Source organism: Lutra lutra, chromosome 13 (assembly GCF_902655055.1).
Source record: "Lutra lutra chromosome 13, mLutLut1.2, whole genome shotgun sequence".
Lineage (NCBI taxonomy): Eukaryota > Metazoa > Chordata > Mammalia > Carnivora > Mustelidae > Lutra > Lutra lutra.
The window spans coordinates 69,381,757-69,388,042 of NC_062290.1; the positions used below are offsets into that span (position 1 = coordinate 69,381,757).

The 6,286-nt window shown below is 37.1% G+C and overlaps 1 pseudogene; it reads right to left on the bottom strand.

Annotated features, from left to right (window-relative positions):
* Positions 1-309: 309 nt before the first annotated feature.
* Positions 310-576, bottom strand: LOC125084211 (uncharacterized; annotated as a pseudogene).
* Positions 577-6,286: the final 5,710 nt, after the last annotated feature.

Below are 6,286 nucleotides of genomic sequence, written 5' to 3' on the forward strand. Positions count from 1 at the left end.
GTCTAAATTTAATTTTTGCATGTGGATACCTAGTTATTTCAGCACCATGTATTTAAAAAGACTATATTTTCGCCTTTGTATTGCCTTTGCTCCTTTGTCAAAGATCAATTGGCTATACTTATGTAGGTTTATTTCTGGACTCTCTGTTCTACTTCATTGATCTATTTGCCTATTCTTTTGCCAATATCAAACTTCTTGATTACTGTAGCTTTACAGTAATTTTGACATTGAGTAGTGTCAATCTTCCAACTTTGTTTTCCTCTGATAGTATGTTAGCTATTCTGGGTCTTTTGCCTGTAAACTTCAGAATTAGTTTGTCAAGATCCAAAAATTAAAGGAATAAATAAATGAATAAATAAATAACTCACTCACTGGGATTTTGGCTGAGATTGCATTGAATCCATAAAGTTGAGCAGAACTGGCATCTTGACAATATTGAGTCTTCCTACCCATCAATACGGAGTATCTCTCCATTTATTTAATTCTTCTTTGATTCCATTCATCAGAGTTTTCAATTAGCAATAATCGCGCCTCGGATAAACCTCATTGGCTACGATACTGCCACTGCGCAAAGCTGCATTCATCAGAGTTTTCTGGTTTTCTTCATAAAGATCTCATACATATTTTGCTAGATTTATACTTTAGTAATTAATTTTGGGGGGTTACTAATGTAGATGGTGTGTGTTTTTTATTTTAAATTCTATTTGTTCATTGATGGTATATAAGAAAACAATTGACTTTTTTGTGTATTAGCTGTCTATGCTATACCACTTAGTTCCAGGAGGGTGTTTTTTTTTGTTTGTTTTATAGATTCTTCCATATTTTCTGCACAGATGATGTTATCTGCAAACAGAGTTTTATATTTTCCTTTCCAATCTGTGTACCTTTTATTTTATTTTCTTGCCTTATTACATTAATAAGGATTTCCAGTATGATATTGAAAAGGAGTGGTAGGAGAGTTCCTTGCCTGTACCTGATCTTACTAGGAAGGCTTAGAGTTTCTCAACACTAAGTGTGATGTTAGCTGTAGGTATTTTTTTTTAAGATTTTATTTATTTATTTGACAGACAGAGATCACAAGTAGACAGAGAGGCAGGTAGAGAGAGAGGGGGAAGCAGGCTCCCTGCTGAGCAGAGAGCCTGATGCGGGGCTCGATCCCAGGACCCTGGGATCATGACCTGAGCTGACAGCAGAGGCTTTAACTCACTGAGGCACCCAGGCACCCCAAGCTGTAGGTTTTTTTGTAGATATTCTTTATCACATTGAGGAAGTTCCCTTTTATTTCTAGTCTATTGAAAAATAATTTTAAATCATGAATGGGTGTTAGATTTTGCCAAATACTATCTCTCTATATATTTATACAGTTACGTGATTTTTCTTTTTTAACCTTTTGATATTTTTGTTTTTATTTATATTTTTTATTTTATTATGCTGTTAGTCACCATACAAATACATCATTATTTTTAAAAATTTCTTAATTTTTAAAAATTATTTTTATTAACATAAAATATATTATTTGCCCCAAAGGTACAGGTCTGTGATTCATTAGGCTTACACATTTCATAACACTCACCATAGCACATACCGTCCCCAATGTCCATCACCCAACCACCCTCTTCCTACCTTCGCCACCCCCAGCAACCCTCAGTTTGTTTTGTGAGATTAAGAGTCTCTTATGGTTTGTCTCCCTCCTGATCCCATCTTGTTTCATTTTGTCCTTCCCTACACCCCAAACACCCCGCCCTGCCTCTCAAATTCCTGTGTTCAGAGATCATATGATAATTTTCTTTCTCTGATTGACTTATTTCACTCAGCATAATACCCTCTCATTCCATCCATGTCGTGACAATAGGCAAGACTGAATTTCTTTTGATGGTCTCATAGTATTCCATTGTGTGTGTGTGTGTGTGTGTGTGTGTGTGTGTGTGTGTGTATGTATGTATGTATGTATATATATATATATATATATATATATATACCACTTCTTTATCCACTCATCTGTTGATGGACATCTAGGTTCTTTCCATAGTTTGGCTATTGTGGACATTGCTGCTATAAACATTCGGGTGCATGTGCCCCCTTTGTATCACTACATTTGTTATTGTTAGGGTAAATGACCAGTAGTGAGATTGCTGGATCATAGGGTAGCTCTATTTTCAACATTTTGAGGAACCTCCATGCTGTTTTCCAGAGTGGTTGCACCAGCTTGCATTCCCACCTACAGTGTAGGAGGGTTCCCCTTTCTCCCCTTCCTCGCCAACACCTGTTGTTTCCTGATTTGCTACTTTTAGCCATTCTGAATGGTGTGAGTTGGTAACTCGTTGCGGTTTTGATTTGTATTTCCCTGATGCCAAGTGATGTGGAGCACTTTTTCATGTGTCTATTGGCCATCTGGATGTCTTCTTTGTAGAAATATCTGTTCATGTTTTCTGGCCATTGCTCAATCAGATTATCTGTTCTTTGGGTGTTGAGTTTGATAAGTTCTTTACAGATTTTGGATACTAGCCCTTTATCTGATATGTCATTTGCGAATATCTTCTCCCATTCTGTCAGGAGTCTTCTGGTTTTGTTGACTATTTCCTTTGCTGTGCAAAAGCTTTTGATCTTGATGAAGTCCCGATAGTTCATTTTTGCCCATGCTTCCCTTGCCTTTGGCGATGTTTCTAGGAAGAAGTTGCTGCGGCTGAGGTTGAAGAGGTTGCTACCTGTGTTCTCCTTAAGGATTTTGATGGATTCCTGTCTCACATTGAAGTCTTTCATCCATTTTTAGCCTATTTTTGTGTGTGGTGTAAGGAAATGGTCGTTTCATTCTTCTGCATGTGGCTGTCCAATTTTCCCAAAACTATTTGCTGAAGAGACTTTTTTTTCCATTGGACATTCTTTCCTACTTTGTCGAAGACTAGTTGACCATAGAGTTGAGAGTCCATTTCTGAGCTCTCTATTCTGTTCCATTGATCTGTATGTCTGTTTTTGTGCCAGTACCATATTGTCTTGATGATGATAGCTTTGTAATAGAGCTTGAAGTCCGGAATTGTGATGCCACCAACTTTGGCTTTCTTTTCCACATTCCTCTGGCTATTCAGAGTTTTTTCTGGTTCCATATAAATTATAGGATTATTTTTCCAATTTATTTGAAAAAAATGGATGGTATTTTGATAGTGATTGCATTATATGTGTAGATTGCTTTAGGTAGCATAGACATTTTCAAAATATTTGTTCTTCCAATCCATGAGCATGTAATATTTTTCCATTTCTTTGTGTCTTCCTCCATTTCTTTCATGAGTACTTTATAGTTTTCTGAGTACAGATTCTTTGCCCCTTTGGTTAGGTTTATTTCTAGGTATCTTATGGTTTTGGGTGCAATTGTAAATGGGATTGATTCTTTAATTCCCCTTTCTTCTGTCTTGCTGTTGGTGTATAGAAATGCAACGGATTTCTGTGCATTGATTTTATATCCTGACACTTTATTATTTATTATTTATTCCTGTATGAGTTCTAGCAGTTTTGGAGTGGAGTCTTTTGAGTTTTCCACTCATATCATGTGCAAAGAGTGAAAGTTTGACTTCTTTGCCGATTAGGATGCCTTTTATTTCTTTTTGTTGTCTGATTGCTGAGGCTAGGACTTCTAGTACTATGTTGAATAGCAATGGTGATAACGGACATCCCTGCCATGTTTCTGACCTTAGGGGAAAAGCTCTCAGTTCTTCCCCATTGAGAATGATATTTGCTGTGGGTTTTTCATAGGTGGCTTTGATGATATTGAGGTATGTACCCTCTATGCCTACATTGTGCAGAGTTTTGATCAGGAAAGGATGCTGTACTGTGTCAAATGCTTTTTCAGCATCTATTGAGAGTATCATATGGTGCTTGTTCTTTCTTTTATTAATGTATTGTATCACATTCATTGATTTGCAGATGTTGAACCAGACTTACAGCCCAGGAATAAATTGCACTTGGTCGTGGTGAATAATCCTTTTACGGTACTGTTGGATCCTATTCGCTGGTGTTTTGTTGAGAATTTTTGCATCTGTGTTAATTAAGGATATTGGTCCGTAATTCTCCTTTTTGATGGGGTTCTTGTCTGGTTTTGGGATCAAGGTAAAGCTGGCCTCATAAAATGAGTTTGGAAGTTTTCCTTCCATTTCTATTTTTGGGAACAGTTTCAGGAGAATAGGTATTACTTCTTCGTTAAATGTTTGGTAGAATTCCCCTGGGCAGCCATCTGGCCCTGGGCTCTTGTTTGTTGGGAGATTTTTGATGACTGCTTCAGTCTGCTTCCTGGTTATGGGTCTGTGCAGGTTTTCTATTTCTTCCTGGTTCAGTTGTGGTAGTTTCTATGTCTCTAGGAATGCATCCATTTCTTCCATATTGTCAAATTTGCTGGCATATAGTTGCTCATAATATGTTCTTATAATTATTTGTATTTCTTTGGTGTTGTTTGTGATCTCTCCTCTTTCATTCATGATTTTATTAATTTGGGTCCTTTCTCTTTTCTTTTTGATAAGTCTGGCCAGGACTTCATCAATCTTATTAATTCTTTCAAAAAACCACTTCCTAGCTTTGTTGATCTGTTCCACTGTTCTTTTGGTTTCTATTTCATTGATTTCTGCTCTGGTCCTTATTATTTCTCTTCTGCTGCTGGGTTTAGGCTTTATTTGCTGTTCTTTCTCTAGCTCTTTTAGGTGTAGGGTTAGGTTGTGTATTTGAGACCTTTCTTGTTTCTTGAGAAAGGTTTTTATCGCTATATACTTTCCTCTCAGGACTGCCTTTGCTATGCCCTACAGATTTTGAACAGTTGTGTTTTCATTTTCATTTGTTTCCCTGAACTTTTTCAATTCTTCTTTAATTTCCTGCTTGACCCATTCATTCTTTAGTAGGATGCTCTTTAGTTTCCATGTATTTGAGTTCTTTCCAAGTTTCCTTTTGTGATTGAGTTCTATCTTCAGAGCATTGTGGTCTGAATATATGCAAGGAATGATCCCAGTCTCTCAGTACCAGTGAGACCTGATTTGTGACCCAGAATGAGATCTATTCTGGAGGTGGTCCCATGTGCACTAGAGAAGAATGTGTATTCTGTTGCTCTGGAATGGAATGTTCTGAATTTTTCTGTGATGTCCGTCTGGTCCAGTGTGTCATTTAAGGCCTTTATTTCCTTGTTGATCTTATGCTTAGATGATCTGTCCATTTCAGTGAGGGGGGTGTTAAAGTCCCCTGCCATTATTGTATTATTGTTGTCGTGTTTCTTTGATTTTGCTATTAATTGGTTTATATGGTTGGTTGCTTACATGTTAGGGGCATAGATACTTAAAATGGTTAGATCTTCTTGTTGGACAGACCCTTTAAGTATGCTGCAGTGTCCTTCCTCATCTCTTATTACTGTCTTTGGCTTAACATCTAACTTATCTGATATAAGGATTTCTACCCCAGCTTTCTTTTGATGTCCATTAGCAAGGTAAATTGTTTTCCACCCCCTCTCTTTAAGTCTGGAGGTGTCTTTGGTTCTAAAATCAGTTTCTAGTAGATAGCATTTTGATGGGATTGATTTTTTATCCATTCTGATACCCTGTGTCTTTTGATTGGGGCATTTAGCCCATTTACATTCAGGATAACTATTGAAAGATATGAATTAAGGGCCATTTTATTGCCTGTAAGGTGACTATTACTGTATATTGTCTCTGTTGCTCTCTGGTCTACTACTTTTAGGCTTTCTCTTTGCTTAGAGGACCCCTTTCAATATTTCCTATACGACTGGTTTGGTATTTGCAAATTCTTTTAATTTTTGTTTGTCCTGGAAGCTTTTTAACTCTCCTTCTATTTTCAATGATAGCCTAGCTGGATATAGTATTCTTGGCTGCATGTTTTTCTCATTTAGTGCTCTGAATATATCATGTAAGTCCTTTCTGTCCTGCTAGGTCTCTATGGATAAGTCTGCTGCCAATCTGATATTTCTAGCATTGTATGTTACAGACTTCTTGTCTTGGGCTTCTTTCAGGATTTTCTGTTTGTCACTAAGACTTGTAACTTTTACTATTAGACGACAGGGTGTAGCCGTGTTTTATTGATTTTGAGGGAGCTTCTCTGTGCCTCCAGGATTTTGAAGCTTGTTCCCCCAAAGTAGGGAAGTTCTGTGCTGTAATTCACTCCAATATACTTTCTGCCCCTCTCTTTCTTCTTCTGGGATCCCAATTATTCTAATATTGTTTCATCTTATGGTATCATTTATAGCTTGAATTCTCCCCTCGTGGTCCAGTAGTTGTTTGTCTCTCTTTTTCTCTTCCTTATTCTC